Source organism: Armigeres subalbatus, chromosome 3 (assembly GCF_024139115.2).
Source record: "Armigeres subalbatus isolate Guangzhou_Male chromosome 3, GZ_Asu_2, whole genome shotgun sequence".
In the NCBI taxonomy this organism is placed as follows: domain Eukaryota; kingdom Metazoa; phylum Arthropoda; class Insecta; order Diptera; family Culicidae; genus Armigeres; species Armigeres subalbatus.
The window spans coordinates 52,407,148-52,427,196 of NC_085141.1; the positions used below are offsets into that span (position 1 = coordinate 52,407,148).

Below are 20,049 nucleotides of genomic sequence, written 5' to 3' on the forward strand. Positions count from 1 at the left end.
CATACTGTTGTATATCAAGCGACGAACTTAGGTGACGTCTGTGTGAGATAGTTTGTTAGGTTCAAGAACAATTATGGCACGATTGATATATGATTCCTACTCAACGTTACTCAATATTTTTCTGAACCTTCGTAGACTGCGTGCCAGGCGATGTGCAAAACTGAAATAGCGGAATGCAAAATTCTGTTCTCTACAGTACAGGCACCCCGGTCTGAATAAATAATAAATATTTTCATACAAACTCCAGGCTCGTTGGTGAATCTCGTTAGAATGCCATTTCAAATCTACCTCACCTTCAGGGGACAAATATTTGAAGCATCTTTCTGTTTGAACCAACGTAAGCCAATTTTTCATCTTTGCTGCGTTGAGCTGAATTCATTAACTACACCCAACCGGCGGTTGTTAGATTTTCTAACAATTCTGTATAAGAATCTACCAAAACCTGTATAAGAACTGGACATATGCAAATTTGTTAGATTCTTATACAAAAAATGTAAGGAAAGCTTACAAAATTGTTAGATTCTAATACAATATTTGTATAAGAAGCTAGCAATTTCGCATATGCCCAGTTCTTATACAGGTTTTGGTAGATTCTTATACAGAATTGTTGGAAAATCTACCAACCGCCGGTTGGGTGTAATGATTTTCAGATTTGTAATTACTTATTATTTGAGAATTGTGTCCTTAACAAGGGTTAAAGCGGCCAAGCCATCATTGAGCTCAATCGTGATTATCCTTAAACTTCACGGATCTTGCTCGAATGTTTACAGTAACCTCGAAATATTTGATTTGAGTTATCACTTTAGAAGAAATGATTTTGATTATTTTCAGTTGGTTCCAATTTATTCGGGAGGAATGGCTACTCAAATAAAGATTAAGAAAACTTTTCGATCTCTCTTAAATACTTTAGGAAGTATGAGTATCACTAGCGGAGTTAAGCTGGGGCACGTGACCCACCAAATCGAATATTTTCCATGACATTTAATTACATACGCCAAAATTGTCCTAAAATACAGTCCTGTATGAGTTGCTGCAATCAAATCGGTGTAAATTAGGTTACTCGGGTGATCATACTACTTCGGATATTCTCAAAAAGTTCTTGAGAATTTACTTCCGGGGTTGCTTTAAATATTTCTCCAGAAATTTTTGAAAGTTGATATTTCATTAATTTATCCAAAACTTCCTTCGGAAAATTCTTCAGACGTTTTTTCGTAAAATTTATTCGGTTAGTCATCTAGAAATTCTTTAAGGCATACCTTTAAAAATTCCTACACGAAATCAATCGTAAATTTCTTTAAGTAATCCATCGAAAATTCCTCCAGTAATTCATGATAAAATTCCTCAAGGAATCTCTCCGAACATGATTCTAGAAATACCTTCAGAAATTTATTAAGGAATTCATTCGAAAATTCCTTTAGAAAAAAGGCTTAGAAATATTTAAGAAACTCCTCTGGAATCTCCCTCAAGAGTTCCTGTATCAATACTTTCAGAAATTCTTCCAGGTATTCCATCAGAAATTTCATTCCCTCAGAATTACGGGATTCCTCCGGAATTTACTTCTGGAAATTCTGAACGAACGTCTAAACCAATTTCCGACATTCTTAATTTTTTTCTGGGCATTCCGTCAAGGAATTTCCTCCAGATATTATTTTGGAAAATTCTCAGGAAATTACTTTGCAGATAGATCCAGAAATTCTTTCCGAAAAGGAAGATAACCTTTCGAAAATTCAAAGATTAAATTCTAAAAAATCTTTCAGAATTCTCTAAGGAATCAAAATTTAAAATTTCCTATAGGAAAACATTAGAAAGATTCTTAAGGCTAAGGAATGCTTGTACCTTAAATACAATTTCGGAAATCGCTTCAAGAAAATCTTCCGAAATTCTTTCAGGAGAAATCCTTCGAAAGTTTCTTTAAGAATTCCCTTGGAAATTACTTCCTGAATATAGTTTAGGAATTCCACCGACCTTCTTTGAGAAATTGCTTCAGTAATTATTTCAGAAATATCTTAAAGAAATTCTTCCAGCAATTCTCTCAGAATCTTCGGAAACTCTAGGAAGAATTTTTGGAATTCCTTCGAAATTTCTTAAAACTTCATCCAGGATTTTTTTCGATTTTTTTTACGAATTCCAAAGGACATTCCTCCGGAATTTAAATTTAACATTCTTTAAGACCTACGGATTTTTTTTAAGAATTTTTTTTGGGTATCACTTCAGAAATTCTTTTAGGGATCATTCAGAAACTACTTTAAGAGTTCTTTCTGAAATTTAATCTGGTAATTCCTTTGACATTAACGATAGAAACTCTTCCGAAAATACCTTCAGTAATTCCTATATCATTATTTAATAAATTTACAGAAAACATCTTCCCGAATAATTCCTACAGCAGTTTCGAAAAGAATTTTGTTTTACTAAAAGGATTTCCTTGAGATGTTTCTAAAAAAATCCTGGAGAAATTTACGAAGGAAAACCTGGACGAATGTCAAAAGAAATTTATTCCACTGCGCTGAATTCCTGGAGGAGTTTTCAAAAGAATTTCTGAACGATTCACTAAAGCATATCCCAAAGAAATTCCTAAATTAGGCCGTTACAAACAAATATTTAATTTAAATTATGTCCTACTGGTCTTCGAAAGGTCAAGGGGGAGGATAATTAAAAATAAATATTAACATGGAAACAATCGATAAAACTCCTCGGATTTGTTAAAGAATTTTTTTGAAAATCCTCAAAATTGCCCGAATTTTTTTGTTGTCCCCTCAAAATATTATTTTTGGTAAAAAAAACTGGATGGGGGGGAGACATAATTGTTTTTAAATATTTGTATCGGCTTAAGGCCTAAGGATTTGGATTGGATTTGGATTGGATTTGGATTGGATTTGGATTGGATTTGGTTTGGATTTGGATTGGATTTGGATTGGATTTGGATTGGATTTGGATTGGATTTGGATTGGATTTGGATTGGTTTGGATTGGTTTGGTTGGTTTGGTTTGGATTGGTTTGGATTGGTTTGGATTAGATTTGGATTGGTTTGGATTGGTTTGGATTGGTTTGGATTGGTTTGGATTGGTTTGGATTGGTTGGATTGGTTTGGATTGGTTTGGTTGGTTGGTTGTGTTTGGATGGGTTTGGATTGGTTTGGATTGGTTTGGATTGGTTTGGATTGGTTTGGATTGGTTTGGATTGGTTTGGATTGGTTTGGATTGGTTTGGATTGGTTTGGATTGGTTTGGATTGGTTTGGATTGGTTTGGATTGGTTTGGATTGGTTTGGTTGGTTTGGATTGGTTTGGTTGGTTTGGATTGGTTTGGATTGGTTTGGATTGGTTTGGATTGGTTTGGTTGGTTTGGATTGGTTTGGATTGGTTTGGTTGGTTTGGTTGGTTTGGATTGGTTTGGATTGGTTTGGATTGGTTTGGATTGGTTTGGATTGGTTTGGTTGGTTTGGATTGGTTTGGATTGGTTTGGATTGGTTTGGATTGGTTTGGATTGGTTTGGATTGGTTTGGATTGGTTTGGATTGGTTTGGTTGGTTTGGATTGGTTTGGATTGGTTTGGATTGGTTTGGATTGGTTTGGATTGGTTTGGATTGGTTTGGATTGGTTTGGTTGGTTTGGATTGGTTTGGATTGGTTTGGTTGGTTTGGTTGGTTTGGATTGGTTTGGGATTGGTTTGGATTGGTTTGGATTGGTTTGGATTGGTTTGGGATTGGTTTGGATTGGTTTGGTTGGTTTGGATTGGTTTGGATTGGTTTGGATTGGTTTGGATTGGTTTGGATTGGTTTGGATTGGTTTGGATTGGTTTGGATTGGTTTGGATTGGTTTGGATTGGTTTGGATTGGTTTGGATTGGATTTGGATTGGTTTGGTTGGTTTGGATTGGTTTGGATTGGTTTGGATTGGTTTGGATTGGTTTGGATTGGTTTGGATTGGTTTGGATTGGTTTGGATTGGATTTGGATTGGTTTGGATTGGTTTGGATTGGTTTGGATTGGTTGGATTGGTTGGATTGGTTTGGATTGGTTTGGATTGGTTTGGATTGGTTTGGTTGGTTTGGATTGGTTTGGATTGGTTTGGTTGGTTTGGATTGGTTTGGTTGGTTTGGATTGGTTTGGATTGGTTTGGATTGGTTTGGATTGGTTTGGTTGGTTTGGTTGGTTTGGGATTGGTTTGGGATTGGTTTGGATTGGTTTGGATTGGTTTGGATTGGTTTGGATTGGTTTGGATTGGTTTGGTTGGTTTGGTTGGTTTGGATTGGTTTGGATTGGTTTGGATTGGTTTGGATTGGTTTGGATTGGTTTGGATTTGGTTTGGATTGGTTTGGATTGGTTTGGATTGGTTTGGATTGGTTTGGATTGGTTTGGTTGGTTTGGATTGGTTTGGATTGGTTTGGATTGGTTTGGATTGGTTTGGATTGGTTTGGATTGGTTTGGATTGGTTTGGATTGGTTTGGATTGGTTGGATTGGTTTGGATTGGTTTGGATTGGTTTGGATTGGTTGGATTGGTTTGGTTGGTTTGGATTGGTTTGGATTGGTTTGGATTGGTTTGGATTGGTTTGGATTGGTTGGATTGGTTTGGATTGGTTTGGATTGGTTTGGATTGGTTTGGATTGGTTTGGATTGGTTTGGATTGGTTTGGATTGGTTTGGATTGGTTTGGATTGGTTTGGATTGGTTTGGATTGGTTTGGTTGGTTTGGATTGGTTTGGATTGGTTTGGATTGGTTTGGGATTGGTTTGGATTGGTTTGGTTGGTTTGGATTGGTTTGGATTGGTTTGGGATTGGTTTGGATTGGTTTGGATTGGTTTGGTTGGTTGGTTGGTTTGGATTGGTTTGGTTGGTTTGGATTGGTTTGGATTGGTTTGGATTGGTTTGGATTGGTTTGGATTGGTTTGGATTGGTTTGGATTGGTTTGGTTGGTTTGGATTGGTTTGGATTGGTTTGGATTGGTTTGGATTGGTTTGGATTGGTTTGGATTGGTTTGGATTGGTTTGGGATTGGTTTGGATTGGTTTGGTTGGTTTGGATTGGTTTGGATTGGTTTGGATTGGTTTGGATTGGTTTGGATTGGTTTGGATTGGTTTGGATTGGTTTGGATTGGTTTGGTTGGTTTGGTTGGTTTGGATTGGTTTGGATTGGTTTGGATTGGTTTGGTTGGTTTGGATTGGTTTGGATTGGTTTGGATTGGTTTGGATTGGTTTGGATTGGTTTGGATTGGTTTGGATTGGTTTGGATTGGTTTGGATTGGTTTGGATTGGTTTGGATTGGTTTGGATTGGTTTGGATTGGTTTGGATTGGTTTGGATTGGTTTGGGATTGGTTTGGATTGGTTTGGATTGGTTTGGATTGGTTTGGATTGGTTTGGATTGGTTTGGTTGGTTTGGATTGGTTTGGATTGGTTTGGATTGGTTTGGATTGGATTTGGATTGGTTTGGATTGGTTTGGATTGGTTTGGATTGGTTTGGTTGGTTTGGATTGGTTTGGATTGGTTTGGATTGGTTTGGATTGGTTTGGATTGGTTTGGATTGGTTTGGATTGGTTTGGATTGGTTTGGATTGGTTGGTTGGTTGGTTGGATTGGTTGGTTGGATTGGTTTGGATTGGTTTGGATTGGTTTGGATTGGTTTGGATTGGTTTGGTTGGTTTGGATTGGTTTGGATTGGTTTGGTTGGTTTGGATTGGTTTGGATTGGTTTGGATTGGTTTGGATTGGTTTGGATTGGTTTGGTTGGTTTGGTTGGTTTGGATTGGTTTGGATTGGTTTGGATTGGTTTGGTTGGTTTGGATTGGTTTGGATTGGTTTGGTTGGTTTGGATTGGTTTGGATTGGTTTGGTTGGTTTGGTTGGTTTGGATTGGTTTGGATTGGTTTGGATTGGTTTGGATTGGTTTGGATTGGTTTGGGATTGGTTTGGGATTGGTTTGGATTGGTTTGGATTGGTTTGGTTTGGTTTGGTTGGATTGGTTTGGTTTGGTTTGGGGTTGGTTTGGGATTGGTTTGGGATTGGTTTGGATTGGTTTGGATTGGTTTGGATTGGTTTGGATTGGTTTGGTTGGTTTGGATTGGTTTGGATTGGTTTGGATTGGTTTGGATTGGTTTGGTTGGTTTGGATTGGTTTGGATTGGTTTGGATTGGTTTGGATTGGTTTGGATTGGTTTGGTTGGTTTGGTTGGTTTGGATTGGTTTGGATTGGTTTGGATTGGTTTGGATTGGTTTGGTTGGTTTGGATTGGTTTGGATTGGTTTGGATTGGTTTGGTTGGTTTGGATTGGTTTGGATTGGTTTGGTTGGTTTGGATTGGTTTGGATTGGTTTGGTTGGTTTGGATTGGTTTGGATTGGTTTGGATTGGTTTGGATTGGTTTGGTTGGTTTGGATTGGTTTGGATTGGTTTGGATTGGTTTGGATTGGTTTGGTTGGATGGTTTGGATTGGTTTGGATTGGTTTGGATTGGTTTGGATTGGTTTGGATTGGTTTGGATTGGTTTGGGATTGGTTTGGATTGGTTTGGATTGGTTGGATTGGTTTGGATTGGTTTGGATTGGTTTGGATTGGTTTGGTTGGTTGGATTGGTTTGGATTGGTTTGGATTGGTTTGGTTGGTTTGGATTGGTTTGGATTGGTTTGGATTGGTTTGGATTGGTTTGGATTGGTTTGGATTGGTTTGGTTGGTTTGGATTGGTTGGATTGGTTGGTTTGGATTGGTTTGGATTGGTTTGGATTGGTTGGATTGGTTTGGTTGGTTGGATTGGTTTGGATTGGTTTGGTTGGTTTGGATTGGTTTGGATTGGTTTGGATTGGTTTGGTTGGTTGGTTGGATTGGTTTGGATTGGTTTGGTTGGTTTGGTTGGTTTGGATTGGTTTGGATTGGTTTGGATTGGTTGGATTGGTTTGGTTGGTTTGGATTGGTTTGGATTGGTTTGGTTTGGTTGGTTGGATTGGTTTGGATTGGTTTGGATTGGTTTGGGATTGGTTTGGATTGGTTTGGTTGGTTGGATTGGTTTGGATTGGTTTGGATTGGTTTGGATTGGTTTGGATTGGTTTGGATTGGTTTGGATTGGTTTGGATTGGTTTGGATTGGTTGGATTGGTTTGGATTGGTTTGGATTGGTTTGGATTGGTTGGATTGGTTTGGATTGGTTTGGATTGGTTTGGATTGGTTTGGATTGGTTTGGATTGGTTTGGTTGGTTTGGATTGGTTGGATTGGTTTGGATTGGTTTGGTTGGTTTGGATTGGTTTGGATTGGTTTGGATTGGTTTGGATTGGTTTGGTTGGTTGGATTGGTTTGGATTGGTTTGGATTGGTTTGGTTGGTTTGGTTGGTTTGGATTGGTTTGGATTGGTTTGGATTGGTTTGGATTGGTTTGGATTGGATTGGTTTGGATTGGTTTGGATTGGTTTGGTTGGTTGGTTTGGATTGGTTTGGATTGGTTTGGATTGGTTTGGATTGGTTTGGATTGGTTTGGATTGGTTTGGTTGGTTTGGATTGGTTTGGATTGGTTTGGATTGGTTTGGATTGGTTTGGATTGGTTTGGTTGGTTGGTTTGGATTGGTTTGGATTGGTTTGGATTGGTTTGGATTGGTTTGGATTGGTTTGGTTGGTTTGGATTGGTTTGGATTGGTTTGGATTGGTTTGGATTGGTTTGGATTGGTTTGGTTGGTTTGGTTGGATTTGGTTGGTTGGATTGGTTTGGATTGGTTTGGTTGGTTTGGATTGGTTTGGATTGGTTTGGATTGGTTTGGATTGGTTTGGATTGGTTTGGTTGGTTTGGATTGGTTTGGATTGGTTTGGTTGGTTTGGATTGGTTTGGATTGGTTTGGATTGGTTTGGATTGGTTTGGATTGGTTTGGTTGGTTTGGATTGGTTTGGATTGGTTTGGATTGGTTGGATTGGTTTGGATTGGTTTGGATTGGTTTGGTTGGTTTGGATTGGTTTGGATTGGTTTGGTTGGTTTGGATTTGGTTTGGATTGGTTTGGATTGGATTTGGATTGGATTTGGATTGGATTTGGATTGGATTTGGATTGGATTTGGATTGGATTTGGATTGGATTTGGATTGGATTTGGATTGGATTTGGTTTGGATTTGGATTGGATTTGGATTGGATTTGATTATTGTAAAGTATCTAACTAGTTTCCGAAACGAAGATTAGGCCAAAACGGTTTGGCTGAAAATATAATATGACCAAAAGTAATATACGGCCAAATGGGGAAACAACAATTCTGACCAAATGGACCTTTCTGCCAAATATCTTTTTCGGCCAAATGTCATGTTTTGCGAACTATAAATTGCGGTGAAATCGACATTATGCTCCCATGACCAGTTTGCCTAGAGTACACAAACTTTTATATTCCATTTTTTTGGAATATCCAAAGATTTCGATGCTGGATGTTTTGGTTGAGAAAAGAAAATAATCCGTTCTGAAACGATTTGTTACGCTTTCAAAATTTATAGTGCGTAAGGTTAAGGTGTCCCGGATTGGCCCAAGAAAGTTCTGGTCACTTTGGGTTAAGATGCAATTAAAATTTCCTAATATTTGAAACAACCGTACATTTTTTTTGTCCTCTCCAATTATAGTTCTTACTACTGACTCAAAATTATAAATGAACCTACCACCAAAATTCTGTTGCCCCACCATTTCTAGAACTCTGATGCCGCCAGTGATGAGTATGACAAGTACAATAGAAATGTACTGCCACTAACCGCAAGTCGAGCACATCTGTATATGGAGGCCCATATACAGATGTGCTCGACTTGCGGTTAGCGGCAGTGTAGTTTTATAGAAGTTTAGGAACGGGTAAAACATAGGCTGTAGTACAAAGCAGGAAAGATCAAGGTTTCTGATAATTATGTTTGTGTGCACGTGTGTTATTCTACACTGATTTCAATAATTGCACCCAAAACTAATTAATTTCGAATTATAATAAGTCTGCTATTGAAATTGTTGTGCTACGTATTAAATCACATCCTATAGATAAACATTTGGAAGACACTATACAGCTCGTGAACGTATTTCCTAACAGAGTACAAAATCGCACATTGTATGTTAAATTGCTGAATGCACATCGTGCAGACAAACAGAAGCGCTACAAAGTTATATGCGGAGCATGATGCATATTGAACATAATGTTCCTCACTTCTTCTCCTGAAACAATGGGTACCCAACGTGGTTGTCGGTTGCGAGCTCTGGCGATTTAATGCGCCGGTCGATGCCATTTTATAGTTCTGCTTGACTAGGTGATAATGTAAGTGACTTCAAAGCAAGATAATCCCAAAAATGGCTGGGTTCGAATTTATATTTGAGACCCTCTACGATTATTTTTTTTTAATCCGAGAATTCTAAATCTACCTAAATCAGAAAGAAAATACTCTCACTTAAACAGAATTCCAGAACAAGAGATAAAACATAGAGACAACAATGCAGTTAGACAGTGTAGTGCCATCAAAAAGAAGAAAAAGTTGTCATGCTGGAAATGTTATCGTACACCGCATAGATTGTAAGATACGGTGGTTTATTTTACATTGTACACCGGGAGCTGAAAACGTACGGATGGTGTAAAATCGTGTCTTATTTGCGTCAAAAGCAGCAAACAATGTTGTCTGCCACCACGCTGTAAATACCGCATCGTCAACATTATCTCTCGCCATCCATACGAGTTTGGTGCAGCATCATTCTGACAGAATGATATCTATCCATCATGAAAGCCCGGCATAGAACTATCGCCTAGAATCTACCTCGTAACTGGTAACGAACTACTATTATTGGGAGAACGCAATTGGCATAGGTAGTTGAATTATAAAAAGAATCATTTACTGTATGCTTTTGAGATTTGATCCGTTTGAAAACAAAATATAATATATTTATAATAAAGATATCACCGATGAGATAATCATCGATTCATTGTCGCTTATCAAAATACATATTTAGTATGTCTGCTCCAGAGTTGAAGAGTCGAGAGGTAACCCAATATAAGTTCGTTCCGAATTGATTTTAAGTTGAAACATCGATTTCAATTTGAGATATGCAAATTTGATTTAGGACCGTCATTAGCTATCATCTATTCGGAATACCCGGTTAACGATTTCTATGGTCTCATTCATATTCATCATGATACCTGTTTGAACGGTTTTGACCTCCGAGCTGCGGACTATCCACAACAGCTTGCAACCCCGATAGAACTGTAATGAGAATTTCAAATTCATTCCGATTTGAAATCTTCCTGTTTGCAATGGAACATGTAAAAAGTACAATGCGAACACATTGAAATAGAGTTCTCGTTACTTCGATTGCATCGTCAATGCATAGCAAACATAAAATTTGAGGATGGTCTTGTCAACATCAGAACGTGCCCTCATAAAAGGAAAATGTATGCCAATCACCGCTTCCGTGCCACACCACAATTTTACGAACATCTCACTATGTTGCCCCTGAAAGATTTCTCATTTTATAGGTTCCAATGTGGTAAACAATCCGAATCAGCTTGTCGATTGTGATTTTTCTCCGAGAACGAGTAGACCATTTAAACGATTGAAATTTTACAAACTCATAAAATTTCATCGCACATAATGGCTGCGGTGGATCCTTTTCCCATTTTGTGGCGGATGAGATTCGTCTTACATGAGCGTCGATATGCAGGATGTGGTGGTACGATTTCCATGAAATATTGATTATTTGCTGACCTGGAAGCGGGCGGATGATTCGCGAGAAATAAGCGGTACGGGAATTGCAACCGACCGAGCAAGCAACGTAAGCCTAGGCGTCAGACATTAGTTCGGTTTATGGCTACATGAATAATAAATCGAGATGGTATCGCCTAAAATGGTGTTTGGCCACCAAATACCGATACAAGATCCATAAACACAACATACTCAACTCACCAAAGTGCTCTCAATGAGTTACGATAGCCTTTTGCTGAATGTGTGGGCCTTAAATTAGGAACAGCAAACATCAATCGACGCAACGGATATATTTGTGGCAATTGAATGGATTGTAATTAATATCATTAACGCGTGTAATCATCTTCTTCTTCTATGGCGCTACATTTCCAATTGGAACATGGCCTGCTTTTTCAACTTAGTGTTCTATCAGCATTTCCACAGTTATTAATTGAAAGCTTTTCTATGCCCGCCATTGCATGAGTATGTATCTTGTCTGGCAAGTAAAACGGGTGCACTATGCCCAGGGAGTCGAGAATGTTTCCCCCACTCGAAAACTCGAGACTCGAACTCGCCCTCTCCCAATCCTACGCTTTTGCTCGCAAGGTAAACTGGAGATCCTTATTACGCGTGTAATAGAGTAAGATTATATTAAAAAATCCAAATCAAGCTTATCGTTCAAATGACCATTTCTATCTAACATAATTATGATGCAAATATAAAACACTAACAGTTCCATGTTGTTGCTCAAATTACAAAGCTAGAAATATGATTGTAATTTTATTTTATTTTGCTATGCATATCTGAAGCTTTGAAATAAACTTGATAAAAACGTGCGGTAGTATTCAATTTGAATTAAAGTAAAAGCAGTAACATATTTATTGCAAATAAACAATAATAAAAATTTTATTTTACTTTCTCAAAAATGTGGAATTGCCGTCTTGCTACATACTAAGCACTTCCACTTTTGAAAGTGTTAGGGGAAGGATGGGCAATATGCCCTAGCTAAGCATAGAATGCTTTTATGCCTAAGCTATAACGATTTTCATGGGTATTTCTACCTCACGCAACAGTTGAACAATATAGCTAGCTGATGCCATATTAAAATTAGACAAAATCTCAATCAATTGATAATATACACATTAAAAAAAGTGGTGATATTTCGTTGCCGGAAAACTCATGAGGCAAAACGCCTTCTAGCCGGCAGCTCTTAGGGAACAACGTACCACGCGTCGACGCATCAGCATTCTAGTATAGACAGTGCGTGGAGACGCCGGTACATTGCAGGATAGTTCCACTAGGGCGTTTAGCCTCGCCGAAATGTTAGATGTTTCATCAAAATGTGGAAAATTCCAGTTCTCCTAGATTTCTATCTATTATTTTGACACTTTTTTCGTCTAACCTACATAATTTCAAGTCTACTTTTATTAAGTCTATCTCAAAAATAGTAAATATCCGAAAGTCGTTTTGCCCCGGGAGGGCGTTTTGGGGCCTCTTCCCCTATAAAAAATCATTATTAATGCAATCCTATATCATTGGCAACATTTCCCACCCGAGAAAAAAAACTACGAAATGGAAATTTTCTTTAAATTCAGTCAAAATAGGACGTGAGGCACCCCATACTTTATGATTTCACAAAACAATGAAATAAATTCTGTGTTTTGTGGCTCTTAAGTCATTTGGTCACATTGGCTGCGATCCGTGAAACCTACTAAAGGGAAACTTGTTCAGTTTGATCAAAACAGGTTATCAAAATCAAGCCTTGTACCTGAGTACAAGAGGATTTGTCTAAAGGAAATCTTCCCTCGTATGCGATGCGACTGGAATAATCTCAAGTTGCTCTGCAACCATTAAAACCAATTTACTTAGGGGAAATGACGGCTTTGGCAGGTTTTGTTCTATTATTGTCAGGTGGGTTTTTGATGACCAAATTTTATGAAATAAAAATAAAACAAAAACTGCCAACGCCGTCATTTCCCCTAATTGCTTTTCGAAATTATAAAGTGTGAGGTGTCAAGGTACAAACGTACAAACTACAACATTGAAGGGAGCATCGAGATAAGGAGAGATCGTGGAATGGACGGAAAATTGAAATGGGTACTAAATCGAAAAAAGCCCGTTGCTATGAAAAACGACAACAAAACAAATGTAATTTCTTGTTTTCGATGTGTTTGTTATTGTTCCAAGATGGTCTAGTAACCTAGAAATTCGAATATATCGACATAGGGAGAGAAATTTAGAGAAAATATCTGTTAGAAAAAGTTTTCAAGTACCTACATGTTTTTATGGAAAACATAATTGTAAATGAGTTGTGCAAAAAGTTATTTGCAAATTAGTCCCATGACATTGAAATGACATTTTCCGTCACTGTTCCCATCATTGTTTTATAAAATCATGATGTTTGAGATGTGACACTACCTGGACTCAATTAGGAAAATGTCCATTCCGTAGGTCCTCCGGATTGGGGCCGATGTGACCGGATTAAACCTAACTGAACCAGGTGCCACAAACCCTATTTCGGTTCAATTTTTTAAATAGTCATTCCGTAGGTCCCTCAGATGCGGCCGGTTTGAATCCGAGTGGCCCAGGAACCCTGAAAATATCATTCCCATCATTACTTTGTGAAATCATGAAGTTTGAAGTGTCACAAGGCCTGTTTAAATTTGTAAATGGCCGCTTTTTCCGGGGACAACTGACCCCAACGGATTCTTGAATAATTCTAGAACCGTACTGAGGATTAACCCGAATTGACCAGTATGAATCGATTGGATTTCCCGACCAGTGGATAGTAACAGATTTATATCGGAACTTGTTATTCTGTTACAGCAGTTTATTATAACAGCGGTTGTTATAAAACATGTATGGGAAGGTAAGGAGACTTGATCCCCGGGGAGACTGACTGTGGTGAGTTATTTTTTGGATTGACAACCTTATTTATTCTGCAGGGCGGTTTGTAGGGTATCTGTTCCCATATTAATAACGGCCCGTATATTAATCCCAATCGTCGATAAACCAAATATCAATATATTTACAATTTCTCACATCGTATGTACACAATAATGGATGGAACACATTTTCGAATGTTTAGAGTATTATTCAAGATGTTTGTTTGAGTAATGTTTTAATTCCCAAGACTTAAATTATTTGAAACAAAAATATAAAACACATTTATTTTCATTTTCCTACCTCTGAGCTGTTGGTTTGATGCACTGCTCGATTGTTACTAGCAGATTCATCTGTTTTCACGATGATATTTTCCACTCAATTTCAAGCTAGAACAATTCTATCCCTTCACAATTCACTTCACAACACATAATGCACATCACATTTTCACTATTAATATAATTATATTTAAAAAACCAACGCGATTTTCTATAGTTTTATATAGGTTTCTTTCGAACAACGTCTCAATTATCCTTGTCCGTATTCCAAACTGTTTACATTGCTGGCAGTATCTGCAAGGGTTGCCGACCAACATTTTTATTTAAAAAATGCTTGAATGAACTTTCATTGTGAAATTCAACTCTTATGTTTGTAAAATAAGGTTTATCGAAAAGATAAGCTATGACAACCATAAAATTAAACTGATAAGTTGGAAAACTACATAAAAAAAACTGCAATTTTGTAATTGTATTTCAATTCAAATACAAAACATTGAAGAATTCGGCATCACTGCAATCATATCGTTACGTATACACACAAGTAATAGTGTGCGTATTTTATGTTGGAAACAGTATTATTGATATAGGTACAGGCATAGGATTAACTGTTTTCGAATGTTATTGAAATAGGTGCATGGCGGTGATGATGTTTTTTAGCTAAATACTTCTATAATGGGATAAAAATTTCATTTTTGAAGTTACCAAATGGTTTTCAATTAAAAATTACGTGAGCCGAGCATAATTATTTTCATGTTTCTTGATTATTGGGTGAGAAATCAATGCATTTCATATGCGCATTGCCTTATTATTATTGATATAGGAACAGATATCCTATATTTTGACCCTCCTTAAGATTTTTTTAGTGGCCACGTAAAATTTGAACAACTTTTCATAACAATGACCAAATGCTTTTGTTTTTCACAGCACAAAGCCATAAATATGCTCAATGATCTGTACTGATAAAAATGTCAACAATCCATCACAATTTTAGGATAATTGGATTTAAAGTTGTTGCCTACATATGGGGACACTTGATCTTTCATTAGTCACTCATACAAAATTTTGGCGAAAAAATTCAAAAAAATATAAATCTGTTTACAGGCTTCTAATTTTTCGTAGATTTGACAGATTTGATGAAGGGTTGGCAGGAATAATTATTGCTGTGTAAATATCATAGAAAGGGGATCAAGTCTCCCAAAATTCTGAAATTGCATGCGCGGTCGAATTCATCGTGGTCGATCAATTTCCACCGAATATTTTAAAAGTCGATTTTTCACAGCACAAGTATTGTTATTTGTAACACATATTGATATAATTGTGACAAAATTTTGTTATGACTAACTGGTCGGGTTCCGTGCCATTGATAGGCAGAACGAAGAAACTTTCTCTCCCGATCTGCGCGCCTACGCCTACGTTCCCGATGACTATACTATTGGGCTCTCATATCAAGGCTCACAAAGAACACCATGGGACTAATTGTCCATTGAGGCAGATACTCTGATCATGATCAGATTGTAGTTAAATAAATTTTCCTTCATTCTCAACACGCAGATTCTACCGGTTATCGGCTTCCGCCTAATAAATTTCTTCATGTATTTCCCGAGTACCATAAACCCGAGCAAAGCTCGGAGTTTGGGTTAGCGTATTTCCAGGAATGCAACATAGCACGTGCAAGAGTCATTCGGGCCTGTTGCTGTTTGAATCCTTTAACTCTATTTTCGCCATTCTTGAAGAATATTCGATAGGCTACCTTACCGTCATGGTTGCGTAACCTTATTCTTCTTATCGGCATTACAACCCCACACTGGGACAGAGCCGCCTCGCAGCTTAGTGTTCATTGAGCACTTTTCACAATTATTAACTGTGAGGTTTCTAAGCCAGGTTACCATTTTTCTAGTCGTATATTATGAGGCTAGCACGATGCTACTTTATGCCCATTGCCCAGGGAAGTCGAGACAATTTCCAAACCAAAAATTGCCTAGACCGGAACCGGGAATCGAACCACCCTCAGCATGGTCTTGCTTTGTAGCCGCGCGTCTTACCGCACGGCTAAGGAGAGCCCTTGGGTTGCATAACCTACCTCGTGTAAAATGGGCTGCTTTCTCGATGCTTGCACGATGCAGCACAGTGTGCATATTCACTTCACCATTAAAAACCATATACAATTTTAAAGTTTCGTACTCGGGTTTACTGTTACTTGATTGCACCATCATCGGAATGAATTGTAAATTATCAAAACGTCGAGCGATGCTAAATCAAACATGAAGATTCTCTCAACTTTTCTGTAACTCAATTTATACAAACAATTTAATTTGGAAAGATTTAATGTTACGTGGTAAATAATATGCAACTTAATGTCTTTTTTAAATATCTGAAACATGTTGTGCAGCAATCTTTGGTTGTTTGTCTCCAACTGTTGCGCGTGCTATTCAATTCGGCTAAATGGAAATCGGGAGGATGACTTTCGGCCTACCGTATTGTTCAGCCTAATGACTTTTCCGGCCGAATGAGTTGCGGCCAAACGACCCTATCCCTTTGCTTGTCATTGGGGAAAATGTAGCTTGGTCAAAAAGGTAGTTTTTGCGTCCAGGGTGGGACGACCCTACGTTGTGTAAAACTTTTGGCGTTTCTCTGGACGACGACGAAAAAAAAACTACTGCTTCAATTGAACTTCTGATTTATTGCCTTAAAGAGGCAACTCGGAGGTTGCTTTCGAGACACTGTACATGAAGGTGCGCACCGCCGCCCGCTGTTTTTGGCACGCCGCCATTTGAAATTTGTCACGCCGCTGATCTAAAAACTTACAAGCCGATCGAAATAGAAGTCCACAATATTTTCCTTGAACATTCCGAAGATTAAGTGGAATTTTATTTAGCTTGTTTAACTAAGGTTGATTGACTGTACATTTCGTAGCTGCTAGTCATGATTGACCGAGAAACAACAAATATGCAAAGCTCACAAATTAAATAGCCTTCTTTGGATTATAAAACCATTCTCACTGTACATGCTTTGGAGTTACATTAATTTAAGATTAATAATGATGCCTGGCACGTCTTCACAATAAATTTGAGATTAGGAGAGAAAATAAGTTCGACACTAATCCCAAGTAGCACACTTCAATGATATTTGGTTGCAGCAGCTTGATTGTGACCAAATTCAGTCCGCCTTGGAACATCTGTGCTACTCGGGATTACTACAAGAGACCAAGGAATTTTCTCCACCTACGTGAGCGGCATGGGAAATGGATAGTTGGCTAGATGAGAAGGTAATCTATAGGAACTTGCCTTGGTAAGCTTACTCACCCGCACAAAGCAGAACTAATCATTTCGATGATCGCGTGATTGTTCTGCGTCCGATAGAAAACACGTGCGAAAGCGCAATCGAAACACGATCGATCACGCTGTAAATTATGACCGCATAAAAAGAGCTAAACACTCGAATCTCGCGAAAGTACTGCGTCCGATTCGAAAATCACACTCTGATTAATTTATTTTCCGACCGAATTTAACATCCGACCGCACGGAACAGAGCTTATCACCTAGATCTTGCGAAAGTTCAGCGAAATACGTTTGATCGCGCACACCATTCAGTTCAGTTCAGTCAGCAGAAGTTTCCGACTGTCATCCCCCACATGATTACGTTTAAACTCCAGATATACCTCCAGGTATAATACCTTTTCCTTTCAAATTCATACAATTTCCCGTTGAAATTTGGAAAAGCTCTCTGTAAAAGCTAAGAAAAACTTTGAGTGGAAATTCCGAAGGATTGTTCATTGAAATCTAAAGAATTTCTCGTTGTAACATAAGTTTTGAACGAAGAAGGGTCATTTGTGAGAAAGCAATCGGCTAAAGACCACAAGGCCTAAAGTTATTTGGCCGAATATGTTATTTAACCAAAGAGACCATTTGGCCGAAGCCCGTTTATTTAACCAAAGAGACCATTTGGTCGATGTCATTTGGTCGAACAGTTTCGTTGGCTGAAAAAGTCGCCGAATAGCTCGTTTGGCCGTAAATGTAGTTTTTTTTCTGAATGGCTGTTTGGCAGAAAAATCCAGTTGACCGGAATTGACATTCAGCAGTGGTTGTCATTCGGCTGAACTGATCATTTCCGTTTAGCCGAATCGGTCATTCAGCAGAAAATGTCCTTTGTACTACCACCGCGCAATTGGGGCACTCCCAGGCGGGATTTATTGGTGAACGCTCTACCACAGATCATGTGTTCGCCGTACGTCAGGTATTGCAGAAATGCGAAAACAACGTTACCACACATTACCTATTTATCGACTTCAAAGCCGCATATGATACAATCGATCGGGACCAGCTATGGCAGCTAATACACGAAAACGGATTTCCGAATAAACTGATACGGTTGATCAAGGCGACGATGGATCGGGTGATGTGCGTAGTTCGAGTTTCAGGGGCATTCTCGAGCCCCTTTGAAACACGCAGAGGGCTACGACAAGGTGATGGTCTTTCGTGTCTGCTATTCAACATCGCTTTGGAAGGGGTAATACGAAGGGCAGGGAAGTCCGTCCAGTAATTTGGTTTCGCCGACGACATAGATATTATGGCACGTAACTTTGAGAGGATGGAGGAAGCCTATATCAGACTGAAAAAACGAAGCTAAACGGATTGGACTAGTCATCAACACGTCGAAGACGAAGTACATGATAGGAAGAGGCTCAAGAGAGGATAATGTAAGCCACCCACCACGAGTTTGTATTGGTGGTGACCAAAAAATCGAGGTGGTTGAAGAATTCGTGTACTTGGGCCTCCGATAACGATACCAGCAGAGAAATTCGGAGACGCATCATGGCAGGAGATCGTACATACTATGGACTCCGCAAAACGCTCCGATCGAATAGAGTTCGCCGCCGTACCAAACTGACTATCTACAAAACCCTTATTAGACCGGTAGTCCTCTACGGACACGAGACCTGGACGATGCTCGTGGAGAACCAACGCGCACTGGAAGTTTTCGAAAAAAAAGTGCTGCTTACAATCTATGGTAGGATGCAGATGGCGGACGGTATGTGAGAAGAGGCGAATGAACCACGAGTTGCATCAGCTGTAGGGAGTACCATCCATCGTTCACACCGCGAAAATCGGAAGACTGCGGTGAGCCTGGCACGTAGCCAGAATGTCGGATAGTAACCCGGTAAAAATGGTTCTCGACAACGATCCGACAGGCACAAGAAAGCGAGGTGCACAGCGGGCAAGGTGGATCGATCAGGTGGAAGATGACTTGCGGACCCTTTGTAGACTGCGTGGTTGGCAACGTGTAGCCATAGACCGAGCCGAATAGAGAAGACTCTTATATACCGCACAGGCCACTCCGGCCTTAGTCTGGTAATAAATAAAAATAAATAAATTTAAATCAAATGGTCTACCAAATCAACCATGACTTCCATGATGTCCCCAGCCGCATTATCAACCTCATCATGACTTCGTGCGAGTAAAATGCTCGTTGCGAGTGATTTGCTTGCAACGTCTGAGGGCAACGTATCAATCAAGCCTAATTTGTTTTTGCAATTGACTTCTGTACTAGGGATACGTTGTCAATTTTATTCAAATCATTAGACTAAAGAAATGTATCCCAGGCACTCGGGCAGCAGCCATGAACAGAATAACAAAACATGATATAGAATTGATGGATATAAGAGATAAAATATGAGACGACAATATCAAAAAAATGCACCGAAATATTATTTAAATACACCCAGGTTTTTTTACACGGTTGGAATTCATTAATTTCTCGGTTAACCTAAACTTTCACACCTTTTTAAATACCCCCTGAATTTTCTTTGATTTTTTGTGAATTTTTTGGTGGGGTTAACTTATTGCTTCATTGACGCTAAAGGTCTTAAACGACCAAAACCAAACCGTGTAAAAAAAACCTGGGTGTAGCAAGATATGCTATGGATAAGAACAAATTAATCGCACATGATATTAATCACTTCTTACAAACAGCATAACTTGATCTTCTCATGATATTTTAGTGCAAAATATTGATATTGTCGTCTGATCTTTTATCTCTTATATCAATCATGTCCATATCTCATTTTGCTATCTTATCAACATTTGATATTATTGAGCTATTTTCGTCTACTCGGGCCGTAGTTCAATTTTCGGCACATTACTTTAATACTAATATAGGATTGCTGCTCCTGGACTTCATCTCATAGCTCCTCATCTCATAGGTATTTGATTTGTTTCTTATTTTTGTGATTTGTGAGCACGCATGTTAGCAAAAAAGAA

General features: G+C 38.5%; 1 protein-coding gene across 2 annotated transcripts in view; it reads right to left on the bottom strand.

Annotated features, from left to right (window-relative positions):
- Nucleotides 1-20,049, bottom strand: part of LOC134225398 (nicotinamidase) — a 157,874-nt gene that overhangs the window by 84,167 nt on the left and 53,658 nt on the right. The window lies entirely within an intron of this gene.